Source organism: Ictidomys tridecemlineatus, chromosome 2 (assembly GCF_052094955.1).
Source record: "Ictidomys tridecemlineatus isolate mIctTri1 chromosome 2, mIctTri1.hap1, whole genome shotgun sequence".
NCBI classification, from domain to species: domain Eukaryota; kingdom Metazoa; phylum Chordata; class Mammalia; order Rodentia; family Sciuridae; genus Ictidomys; species Ictidomys tridecemlineatus.
The window spans coordinates 58,977,713-58,991,954 of record NC_135478.1 but is presented as its reverse complement, the minus strand read 5'-3'; positions in this window follow the sequence as shown (position 1 = coordinate 58,991,954).

The following is a 14,242-nucleotide window of genomic DNA, read 5'->3' as shown; positions in this document are numbered from 1 at the left end:
TTGCCTTTCCCAAAGATCAGCTTTTCCCTCCAAGTTGACACATTTGTATGATCAGGAGAAACTGCCCATTTCTCAGTTTTCCCAATTTGGGGTCAGAGAAAAGAGGAGAATGTAGCTCCAACATTCTGGATTTTCAGGGAACTCTTTTCTGTCTCCTGTGATACAGGACTGGTGGCATGTTATTTATAAGTAGGCACACTGAGAAAGAGGAAAGAAACATTGAACACCAAAGAACCTCCAGTGCAGACACCAGGTGGAGGAAGAGATTATGTACTTCTGACAGAAGCCCATAGCTCTTTGCCTGGAAATCTAATGTCTGAAGAGAGTGTGTCCCCAGAAAGGGTGCAGGAGCCCACTGGTGAAAGTCTTCCCCTGGGTGAAGCCACCAGGAGAAAGAAGATTTAATCTGAAATTCTCAACCAAAGGCAAACTAGTTCAAGAAGCACCCCTAAGAAAAGGCAGAAGACAGAGCCATGATATCCTGTAAAAACTGAGGGGCCTAGAAAATGAGATTTCTTAGTGTTTCTGTTAATAATGAATGACAAAAACACTTCAGTTTTAAAAATATTAAGAAATAACAATGAAAAACAAATTACAATAAATTCAATATTCAGGGATAGATAAAAAAATATGATTGAAAATGCAAATGATTATGAAATTTGTGGTTCTCAATCTTCCTGACCGTCAATATTGGGGATGGAACCCATGGGTACTCCACCACTGAGCTGTACACACTGTCCTTTTTAAATTAGCAGTTTTAATTTTGTGACACTAAGTGCCCAGGCTGGCTTCCAACTTAGGATGCTCTGCTTCCTTCCACCTCTACTAGGCTGGGATTACAGGCATGAGCTACTATGCTCAGCTTCCCATCCTTAAATAAAGGAAAAAAAGAAGGCAAGTAAAACTTTAATATTAGTAATGAGAAAGAGTAATAATGACAGTCCAGTAAAGATATTGTAACAAAAATAAGAATTGACATATACATGTGTCCCAGTGATTTTACTTGGAAGAATCAGAAAGATCACAAATTCACGGCCAGTTTCAGCAATTTAGCAAGGCCCTATGCAACAATGAGACTCTGTGTCAGATTAGAATATAAAAAAGATGGGGATGGAGCTTGATGGAAGAGTGCCACTGAGTTCAATGAATAAATTCATCAAAATCACAAGAGAATATGGCAGGTAATTAATAGCAATTCACTTGAGAATCAAGAACTGTTTTTTTTTTAATTTCACACAAAAACTTGATGACAAATATGAATGGATGAATTATATCAGAAAGGGGACTATAAGCTACCATTAGATGGACAAGCAGACAGTATAAGTTAATAGCAGAGTTCTAGCTAAATTGAAAGACCAGATTATTAGATTCTAAGGTGTTTAAATATGTTCTGGACTACAGGATTCTAACATGAAAGTCTCAAGTGTTTTATTTATTTGGAAAAACATGAATATCAAAAATTCAATGGCATAAAAGTTGTACAAATAAATGGAAGTGGAAAAAATCTAATTAGAACATCTGTAAAGAGAATCTATAAAACAAAAAAAATACATTCTAAAGATATAAATGCAGATCCCTCTCAGAAAATTTATGTCTAATCAACAGGCTTGGCTTCCTCTTTATAGCAAAGCTAAGGGCAAGGACAGGAACAGTGAGACAAAAACAGCTTCCCAATGACAGCCATGCCAAGGCAATGCAATGCAAAAACATAGCAAGGCAAGGCTTGTTTCCCCCTCAATAGCCAAGCCATGGCAATGCAAGAGAAGAAATATAAGGAGAGGAAGGAAAGCAAGCAAAGGCTCACAGGAAAGGGATGGCTTTCTTGACACAGAAGGCAAGGTGAGGCCAGGCAAAGCCTGGCTTCCTTCATAACCAAGCTGTGAAAATGCCAGGCCAGACCAGGGAAGGCTTGGCTTTTCTTAGATAGCTCAATCACAGCAAGGGACATCAAAGAAAGAAAAAAAAATAAGGCAAGGCAACTTTGGCCTTTTTTTCTGCTTTGGCTGCAAGGCAAATCTGGCTTTTCTCCCCCACTTTGGCTTCCCCTGATGCACAAGCTATAATAAGGCTGGAAGGACAAGTCAAGGTCATGTTAGACAAGGCCAAGCAGGGCTTATCTTCTCAGCAGCCATGCCACAAAGAGACAAGGCAAGGCCAGGTAAGGCAAGGCCAGGCAAGAGTTAGCTTTCCTCCAGTAGTCAAATCATGGCAAGAAAGTCAAGGGAAAACCAAAAAATTCAAGTGTCAATTTTTGTAAAAAAACAAAACAACAGACTGTGTCTCGAAGCTGATTCTTCAGCTAAGTCTGTCAGTGAGATGACCTAATATGGCTAATCATTATGGTCTCATCTACCTTGCAGCATGGGGTCTTTGGGTAGCCAGACTTCTTTCATGGTGGCTTGGGGCATCTCAGGACATAAGGTAGAGATGTGTCCATTGTCTGATTTATTCCTGGAAGTCACAAAGCATCTTTACCACCTTTGCAATTGGTCATGGTCCTACCTATGTTCAGTACAGGAAATACACTACCTAATTCTTAATGGGCAGGTAAGGAGTAGCCAAACAGACTGCTCATTCTGCTCAAAGTTGATTCTTCAGTTTAAGAAGCCCTATGACTCCAATATTCATTAAATTTTGACATCTCCATCTGTCACTATAATGTGATAGTACCTGTGTATTACAAAAGAACCGAATTATGCATGGTCCACTGATAGTCTTAAAATATCTTGAAATAAGATGCAAAATACTTCAGGTATCTGTCAGAAGACTTTGTTACAGAAATTAAACATTTATTGAAGGGCATTAGGTAGCTTACAGATTTTCTAAAGTGGTCTGAGAATCAGGCTTGGAAACTATTTTCTAACCCTCCATCAGGGCTTTCCTCATGTTGCTATGAAGGCTTCAAAAGTTAGAGGAAAAATTTGGGTACTTAAATAATGGAGTAATCTTAATCTCTTAGCCAAGAAGTCCTATATCAAGGTCAGTCCAAAAGGGTACATAAGATATTATCTTGATGACAGAATGTGTCAAGTCAAAGCACAAAAACATAGGAAGTTTGTGAAAACTCAGTGCCATATTTGTAACCAAACTACCACATTTTCATTAATTTATTCAATCTTTCTTGATTGGTATATACTGTTCCTTCCAAGTGCTACTGTAAACCATGAGGATAAGCAAAGAAAAAATCTTGATCTTGTACTTAGCTGCGAGTGAAAACATTCATGAAGTCAAAACATCTGTTTCCTAAGTCAATTGGGCAATTGGGATAAAATTTATATTGTGGCACAGAAAGTCATTAGTTGTGCCTTAATTTTTCAAAAATTTTTAACTATTTTTTATGCAGCACTGTGGATGGAACACAGCACCTCAAATGTGCCAGGTGAGTGCTCACCACTGAGCCAAAGCCCAGCCTTGTTCCTTAAATTTGACTTTCTAACTTCCATTTAAAAATGACACAGAAATTCAGGAGTAATGTTGAAAAAGTTAAAATTGTTTTTTCAAAATGATTGGCTCCTCAGAAGCACAGCCAGGGAAATGTCCAATTACATGTAGCATTATTCCATACTCACTTCTGGCGACCACCCTTTCCAGGACTGTCCCGTTGTGATTGGCTGAGCCACCTATCTCTTCCACTATTCCACACCTCCTGGGTCCTCGCCCCACTTTAAAGGTGCAGAAGGATGTTTGGTTGGTGGACTGACACAGAACCTACAAGAGGGTCACTTTCCTCTTTTTGGAATCTAGAGAACCCCTTCTTGCGGAATAGAAGGCAATGGAGACAGCCTGTGTGCTATCAGAGTGTTGATGAAATGCAAAATCATTTACTAGCCTTTATGGCTTTGGTGGGAGGACTACTGAAACATATATCAGCCAAACTGGGAACGAGCCAGTGCTGGATGTGTTCAACACCTGCACAGTGCTTTAACGATGGGTTTTGGCCCTAGGCCAGCAGAGGGCGCCAACAGACACCAGCCCACTTGCACACAAACATGCACACAAGTCATGTAAATGTTATAGCAGTTCTAGAACAAAGAAGGAAGAGAAACAGTGTCCCAACGTCCCAGATATGGAAAACTTATAAAAACCTAAATACAGTATATAACATATAATTATGTGATGTGTAATGATTATAAGACTATAAGTACATTAAAATAAATATATAAGCTCTGGATGATGAGTTTCAACCTATTTTAATGCAGTTGCATCAATTTCGTTTAAATAATCATAGAATTGAGTTTTGGGGAATTTAAAGGGTTAAGCCTGAAAATCAAGCATTCATTTAAACGGTGTTCCAAGGAGGTGGAAGGCCAAGAGGGGTCAAGAGCAAATATTCCAGCATATAATAAAGACCCTTGCACTAAAACTATGCAGGATAATGACAGTCAAGAGAGGAGGTTAGTATAGTTTTTTTTTTTTTTCATTAGTGTACTTTTCCCCCTTTACAGGTCATCTTTTTCTTTTAACTATTTGAAGGTGGTGTGTGCTATGACCAATAAACATGTATTACTGATGTTGTTACAAGAAACAATTCCAGGTACTCAAGAGAGTAGAGAAGAGGTTCAGATAAACAGGCCTTAGTTCCAAGTAAGTCTTTACAGATTTTTTGTTTGTTTCAGTTTTTGTTGCAAGGCCTTACCTTGAAACTACATGGAGGAACGCTTATCTTGCTCATTGTGCAGCAGAGAAGTGTTAACATAGAACCTTATGTTTTGGGAGAAAATGCTGTCTGAACACTGGCAAGTGGAATTTCCTTGCTCTTTTGACAAAGAGTCATTCCCCTGTTGGTGTAAGGTCAGCCGACATTCAGTTTCTAGACTCTTAGTGTCTGAACTCCCATAAGATGGTATGTTGCGTATCACCTCTGGCCTATCATGACTCTTTTATTTAAATTGGCACATAACCACTATAAATCTCTCTTTGCTGTACAATAAACCATTTCTTGAGGGTTTTTTTTTATGCCCTCATGCTTCCACAGTAGACGTTTGAAAGGAAGGCCCCTCAGCTTTCTGGTGCTCAAACATTGCGTAATCAGGTGACTTTGCTTGAGGAATTCTCTGGCCATAAAGAAATTCAAAGCTCAAAACAGGTAAGGGTCAGGGCAATGGGTAATTTACCTGGTTCACATAAATGTGTTGATCTACTAATTGCACAACAGCTTTTAAAAGCCCAGGGTGTAAAAGTAAACCATGAGGAATTAGAGACCTTTAGGCAAGTGTTTGTAGCTACAAATTTATAGTTTCCTGTTGAAGGAATATTCCATACTGACTTTTGGTAACCAACTGTCTCTGCACAATGCTCCTTGGCAGGAGTTGCAAACATGTAAACAAGCCTCAAATTCCTTTTATGTCATTTTGTTAGCTGTTAGTGTCTCACCCCTAGTTGGAGAAGAGATCAAATCAGTGGCTCACTGTTGTTTGGGAAAGACAGCTACGGCAAGAGAAGATCAGAAGGAAAATGTGGAAACCAAACAAGAACAATAGATAGTGCTGGTGCCAGGGGATGAGCAAGAAAAGGGTAACATAGATGTAGATGAAAAGGGGTAACTGATGCAAGATATTGAGATTTAATCAGAAATGGGGAAATAACAGTAGCAGGAATGTAGAGAGAGCTATATGTCTTTATATCATTCTTTGTCACAGATGTTGCAACAGTGCTTTTTAGAGGAGTCAACTCCTCCTGCATATACTAAATCAAGCTGTCCCATGTCAGAAATGGCAATGTTAGGCTTAACATAAGACATGAAAACCATTTCTATTTTTGTCAATATTATGTGTTCCAGGCCTTGGAGCCTTTCTTAAAGGTACCATTCCTCATTATTATTCATTATATGGGTGACATTCTTTTAGAGTACCCATCTGCACAAGACCTAGGTTCTACCTTCCAACAAGTTCAATTAGCAATTAAAGAAGTTGACTTAAATATAGATCCAGAAAATGTTCAGAAGTGAACACATTTTCACTTTGTGTGAGTCATTTTAACTCCTGCAGAGATCTCAGTACAGGCTCCAAACATTTACATAAAATCTCCCATTACTTTAAATGAGTTACAAAAGGTTTTAGGAGACAGAAATTGGCTTAGGCCATTTCTTCAGGTTCTTTAAGGGCTCTAACTCCCCTTTTCAAATGTTTGGAATGTGATTCATCCCCTTTGTCTTTAAGAAGATTAACTCCTGAAGCTTAGAAAGCCTTATAAAAGGTTAATAATCAGCTTTCTAATTTGCATCTTAGCCAATGGGATCCCAACAAAAACATTATTGCTATAGTTCTAGACACCTCACCTACTCTCAGTGATCTTTTTTGAGGAATGAAGTAGCCCTTTAGAATAAGTGCATCTTTCTACTGCTTTTTCTACCAATATGACCTCCTCCAAATTAAATGTGTTTTGTCTAATGGTATTGCAACTACATACCAGGACTCTTCAGTTATTTGGGATAGAACCTGATAAACTTGTCTTTTCATTAACCAAACAGAAAGTAAACCTCCACTTAAAAAAATATCATGTTTCAGGATTAAATTATTAATTTTCCAGGAAAATTGGATAATCATTTACCTCATTGCAAATCTATCCAAGCTTTACTTGGTAAAACAGTTTATTTTTTAAAGATAATTTGTGATAAACAAATCCCTGAAGCTGACTTCGTCTTTACTGATGCTAGTTATTCTGGTGGCCTATAAATTCTTATTTACAATCTTACCAGGGATGAATACAAAACCTGAACTACCTGCCTCACCTCAATTATTAGAATTACAGGCAATCACTTGGGCCATTAAAGCTACCTCACAAGCTATATGTATCCTTACTGATAGTGTCTATTGTGCCCAACTTATAGCCAGGTTGTCTTTATTTTAAGCTGAAGAAAAATCAGCTTTGGATATACTCCTTCATTCTGTTAAAAGAGTTCTTGAAAAATGTACTAACTCACTGTTCATCACTCATATCAGATCTCATATGTTAAACCCAGGATGGAAAGAAAGGACCACTGACTCTAATTTTAAACCAAATTAAAGCAAGCTTATATTATGTACACAAGAGAGCTGATTAGTGACTGCCTCACATAAAAGTGGGGCCAGAGGACAGTGTCTGGTCTAAGAGCAGGGAAGTTTTTAAAACATAAAAAGTTAAAACATAAATATCTTGGGAGCTTATAGCTGACAGGGTCCTGGTAAGCATAATACAAAGGCAGCAGGTTAATGATCTACATGTCTTAACATCTCAAAGTAGGGAGTAAACTCAGATTCCAATATCAGACTTAATGAGGATCAGCTGAGATTTTTAGAGAGGGTTGTTATCTGGTCAGGGAGAGAAAGGTAGAAGTAATTTCAAAGAACAGGCAGGAGTTCAAAGCAAGTTTAAAATATCAAAGTGTGGTCAGGACAAATAGAAATCTTAGAATTTACATTAAAACAGAAATGAACTTTTTATGACTTTGTTACAGATGGCCCCTAATCTTAAAATGGAATTAGGCTGGATTCATAACATACAGTTTTTTCTTGCCTTCTCTCCAAGTTGAATAATTTAACAGATCAAGCCATGTGAAGTACATTTGTCACTGATTGGGAATCTGCAAAAGAGTTACATGCTCAATTCCATCAATCAGCCCACATCCTTAAAACAATTGTTTCCTACACTCGGTATCTAACAAACTAAACAGTGAGAACTTGTAAAAGTTGTGCCTTTTTTTCTTGCCTTTAGGGCCCTTACAACCTCGAGGAGTCAATCCATGGGGTTTAAAGGCATTATCTTTATGGCAAATAAATGTTACACACATAACCTTGTTTGGTAAAATAAACTATTTGCATGTCACAATTGGCAAATTTTCTGGACTACTTACAGCTACTCCTATAGCTGGGAAAAAACTAATGTCATTCAACATATGCTCAAATGCATTGTGACAAAATGTATCCTACACAATGTAAAATCAGACAATAGTTCAGTTTATACTTCCAAAAGGTTTGCTGTATTCTGTGCACAGGAAATATTAATCATTCTCCTGTAACTTCTTATAACCCCCAAAGACAAGCCATTGTTGAGAGAGCCTATCAAAATCTTGCAAATCACAAAACTTAAAGGAGAAATCCCTTGATAACTGAAGCAATACCTCATATGTTAACCAATATGGCTTTATTTACCTTACATTTTTTTTTGAAATTTGATGATGCCTACCATACCTCATAACAGAAAAATTGGGAGCCATTAAGAAGCCTCTCACAGCAACCACAAGTGGTCTGAAAAGATCATCAGAAACAACAATGGCAACTATCATCCCTTTATTAACCTAGGGCAAGGTTTTGCTTGTGTCTTCTCAGAAAATGGAGGCCAACCAGTCTGAATCTCAGCAAGACTTGTGCAACACTTGATGGCTGAACAGATCAGGAGAAACATCAAGATATCTCCCAGCCTTCTATACTCTATACTCTTAATTTTTTTCTTTAACTACTTTAGCCATTGATAGTGCACAGACTGTTTATTTGTGCACCTTCACAGCTTACTCTTCTTTCCTTATAGGTGTGGAAAGGGTTGGGCATTTTCCTCAATTTTTTATCAATAATTCTCACCTGTTTGCAGATATTGCTCATCCAGTAGGCTTCTCCAAAGTACCCTGGAACTTCTCCATTCCCTTGCAAGACAGACCTCTTTGTTTTTATTTATTTTTGCTTATAACAACATAATATAATAAATAAGCACCACTTTTGAGACTCAAAAACAAATCAATCAAAAATCACATGCTGCCATCTTGGTTATCCAAAAACAAAACAACATTCGAGAAGAAAAAACACTGGCCTGGTGCCCCCAGGCTCACCGCAGGCCCGTTCCACCCCTCCCCCAGTGGGGAAGACACCCTCCAGAGCCTAGCCTCAGGTGCAGGACCACCCCTTCTGAGCAGGAGACTCCTGCAGAAGCCAAGATCCAGCCCAGATCACCCACACCAGCCTGCTCGAGACCCAGGCTCTAAGTAGACCCTGTCCACCCTCCCCCCAGTGAAGCAGTCACCTGCCAGAACCTAGCCTCTGGCACAGGACTGGCCCTTCCAGCCAACAGGCTACTGAGAGAGGTCAAGCCCAGTGACCCAGTTCCACTCACAATAACTTGTGAAGGATCCAGATCCAGGATGCAGTAATATTTATTGAGAAACACCAGCAAGGTCTGGAAGCCCATTATCAAGGTGAGATAAGACAATCTGCACAGGTAATACAAGAATATAGAGAAGAAACTGTAATATTTCAGATCTACATTGCAAGAAAAAAAGACACATACACAACATGAAAAAAACAAGGGATGAAAGTGCTTCAAACAAACCAGGAAACTATAATCACAGAACCCCAAAACAGTGAAGTTGATGAAATGTCAGAGAAGGAGTTCAGAGGTTCATAATTTAAATGATCTGTGAATTGACGAATGACCTAAAAGAGCAAATACAGGAAAAAATCATTTATAGCTAGAAATCCTAAACTACAAAACATCCTCAGCCAAATATTTCAAGAAGAGGAAGTAAAAAACAATTATGAAATTCAGCAGATGAAGGGATTACACTAATGGAAAATCTAATCAGAGGAGAAACCAAGCCAGGTTAAATAACAAAAATAAACAAAAATGTCTGGAAACAGAAATCATGTCTCAGTAATAACCCTGAATGTTAATAGCCTAAACTCACCAATCAAAAGACACAGACTAGAAGATTCTATCAAAAAAAAAAAAAAAAAAAGAAAAGAAAGATCCAAACATACGGTGCCTACAAGAGACTCATCTCATAGAAAAAGATATTAACAGACTTAAGGTAAAGAGTTGGGAAAAATCATACCACTCACATGGACTGCAAAAGCAAGCAGGGTTTTCCATCCTCAAATCAAATAAAGTAGACTTCAAATAAAAGTCAATCAAAAAGTGTAAAGAAGGACAATATGTACTGCTCAAGGGAACCATACACCAACAAAGCAATTATAAATATATATGCCCCAAACAATGGAGCATCTATATTAATCAAACAAACTCTTCTCAAGTTCAGAGTCAAGTAGACCACAAAACAATAATATTGGGTGACTTTAACATACCTCTTTCATCACTAGACAGATCTTCAAACATAAACTGAAGAAAAATGCTATAGAACTCAATAATATAATCAATAACTTAGATTTAACTGGCATATATAGAATATTTAATCCTTCAGTGAGAGGATATATTATCTTCTCATCAGCACATGGATCCTTCTCTAAAATAGACCATATACTAAGCCACAAAACAATGCTTAGCAAATATAAAAAAAGTAGAGATACTACCCTGCATCCTATCAGATCATAATGGAATGAAATTAGAGATCAATGATAAAATAACAAATGAAATATATTTTAATATCAGGAGACTAAATAATAGAGTACTGAATAAACAATGGGTTGAACAAGACAAAAATGAGATTAAAAATTTTTAGAGGTCAATGAGAACACAAATACAACATATTGAAATCTCTGGGACAATATGAAAGCAGTTCTAGGAGGAAAGTTCATTGCATGGAGTTTATTCATTAAAATAAGAAAAAGTCAACAAATAAATTATTTAACATTACATCTCAAAGCCCTAGAAAAAGAAGAACATCAACACCAAAAGCAACAGAAGGTAGGAAATAATTAAAATCAGAGCTAAAATCAATGAAATTGAAACAAAAGAAACAATTGAAAAAAATTGACAGAACAAAAAGTTGGTTCTTTGAAAAAATCAATAAAATTGACAGACCTTTAGCCAAGCTATTGAAAGGAAGGAGAGAAAATACTCAAATCACTAACATATGTGATGAAAAAAAGAAATATTACAACAGAAACTACAGAAATACAGAAGATAATTAGAAATTATTTTGAAAACTTGTACTCCAATAAAATAGAGAATATCAAAAGCATCAACAAATTTTTATAGTCATATAATTTGCCCAGACTGAATCAGGATGATGTACACAATTTAAACAGATCAATTTCAAGTGATGAAATAGAAGATGCCATTAAAACTCTACCAACCAGGAAAAGCCCTGGACCAAATGGATACCCATCCAAGTTCTACAAGGCCTCTAAAGAACTAATACTAATACTCTTGAATTTATTTCAGTAAATAGAAAAAGAGGCAGCACTTCCAAACTCATTCTATGAGTCCAATATCACCCTGATTCCAAAAACACTTAAAAAAAAAAAAACTTCAGACCAATATCTCTAATAATTATAGATCCAAAAATTCTCAATAAAATTCTGGAAAATAAGATACAAAAAAAAACATATCAAAAAAGATTGTGCACCACGATCAAATGGGATTCATCCAAGGGAGGCAAGGTTGGTTCAACATAGGGAAATCAATAAATGTAATTTATCAAATTAATAGACTTAAAGATAAAAATTATATGATCATTTCAATAGATGCAGAAAGTGAATTTGATAAAATACAGCACCTCTTTGTGTTCAAAACACTATAAAAAATAGAGATAATAGGAACATATCTCAGCATCATCAAAGGCTATCTAAGCCCCAGGTCAACATCATTCTAAATGGAGAAAAATTGAAGGCATTCGCTCTAAAAACTGGAACAAGACAAGGATGCCCTCTTTCACCACTTCTATTTAATATAGTTCTTGAAACACTGGCCAGAACAAACAGACAGATGAAAAAAATTATGGGAATACACATAGGAAAAGGAGAAATCAAATTGGCACTATTTGCTGATATGATTCTATACCTAGAAGCCCCTAAAAGTTTCACCAGAAAAATTCTAGAGCTAGTAAATTAATTCAGCAAAGTAGCAGAATATAAAATAAACACCCACAAACCAAAGGCAGCTCTGCATGTCAGTAATAAATCCATAGAAAGGGAAATAAGGAAAACTATCCCATTTACAATAGCTTCAAAAAAATAAAATAAAATATATGGGAATCAACTTAATGAAAGAGGTGAAAGATCTATATAATGAAAATTATAAAACCCTAAAGATAGAAGTCAAAGAAGACCTTAGAAGATAAAAAGATCTATCTTGCTCTTGGATAGGCAGAATTAATATTATCAAAACAACCATACTTCCAAAAGCAATATATAGATTTAAAGCAATTCCGATTAAAACCTCAATGACATTCCTCATAGAAATAGAAAAAGCAATCATGAAATTTATCTAAAAAAATAAGAGACCCCAAATAGCTAAAGCAATTTTTAACAGGAGGAGTGAAGCGGGTAGCATCACTATACTAGAATTTAAACTAAATTACAGAGCAATAGTAACAAAAATAGCATGGTATTGGCACCAAAACAGGCCAGTAGACCAATGGTACAGAATAGAGGACACAGAGACTAACCCACACAATTACAATTATTTTATATTAAACAAAGTTGCCAAAAACATGCATTGGAGAGACGATAGCCTCTTCAACAAATGAGGCTAGGTAAACTGGAAATCCATATGCAACAAAATAAAATTAAACCTCTATCTCTAACCATGAACAAAACTCAACTCAAAATGGATCAAGGTCTTAGAAATAAAACCAAATACCCTGTGTTTAATAGAAGGAAAACTAGGCCCTAATCTCCATAATGTGGGATTAGGCCCCAACTTCCTTAATAAGACTCTAATGGCACAAAAATTAAAGTCAAGAATCAATAAATAGGATAGACTTGAAATAAAAAGTTTCTTCTCAGCAAAATAAATAATCTGTGAGGTGAATAGAGAGCCTACATCTTGGGGGCAAATCTTTACCCCTCACACATCAGATAGAGCACTAATCTCTAGGGTATATAAAGAACTCAAAAAACCAACCAACAAAAAACAAATAACCCTATTAATAAATGGGCCACAGATCTGAACAGACACTTCTCAGAAGATGATATACAATCAGTCAAAAATATATTAAAAAAGTTCATCATCGCTAGCAATTAGAGAAATGCAAATCCAAAACATTCTCAGGTTTTATCTCACTCCAGTGAGAATGGCATCTATTATGCATAAAAACAACAATGAGTGTTGGCAAAGATGTTGGGGGAAAGGTATACTCATACACTGCTGGTGGGACTGCAAATTGGTGCAACCAATATGCAAAGCAGTATGGAGATCTTGGAAAATTGGGAATGGAACCACCATATGACCCAGCTATCCCACTCCTCAGTTTCTACCCAAAGCATTTAAAAACAGCATACTACAGGGACACAGCCACATCAATGTTTACAGCAGCACAATTCACAATAGCTAAATTATGGAACCAACCTAGATGCCATTCAGTAGATCAATGGATAGGTAAACTTTTGCATATATACACAGTGGAATATTACTCAGCATTAAAAGAGAATAAAATCATGCCATTGACAGGTAAATGGATGGAGTTACAGAAGATAATCCTAAGTGAAGTTAGCCAATCCCAAATAACCAAATGGTGAATTTTTTTATATAAGGAGGCTGATTCATAGTGGGATAAGCAGAGGAAGCATGGGAGGAATATATGAACTCTAGATGGGGCAGAGGGGTTGGAGGGCTGTGAAGGAGGCATGGATTTATAAATGATGGTGGAATATTATGATCATTATTATCCAAAGTACATGTATGAAGACATGAATTGGTGTGAATATACTTTTTATACAAACAGAGATATGAATAATTGTGTTTTATATGTGTAATAAGAATTGTAATGCATTTTGCTGTCATATATAAATGAAAAAAATTAAAGTTCTACATCAAATTTAACTACTGCTTTTTGATATGCATCTTATGGACATTTATTTGAATCAATTTCCTTAAAATGATTCTCTACAAAATTATACTAATGTGTCAAATTATATTCATGGACCTTGGGACAGTCAATTCCAAGAAACTCTCCTTAATTTGGCTGCCCAAGTTGTAAAAACTAATTCTAGTTAAATTAAGATGCCTGTGGTTTCCACTTTCTTTTAATGTGAACTTCACACCAACTTGACCAATGACAAAAGTTAATTTTATGGTTTAATCCCTACAGTCTGTTAACATATGGCATATTAGATATATGGGCATATTAGGAATATAGGTATATATTGTTAAACTTGTTTGTTATCTAATGTCTTATTAACTGTATGCCTGAAGCTGAACATAAAGTTGTCTTAATAACTAAGGTTTTTCAAAACTTAGAGGGTGGAACTGTTGCAGGGCCTGACCTTGAACCTACATGGGGGAATGCTTATCTTGCTCATTGTGCAGAAGGGAAGCTGTAATATAGAATGCTATGTTTTGGTACAAAATGCTGTCAGAATACTGGCAAGTGCAA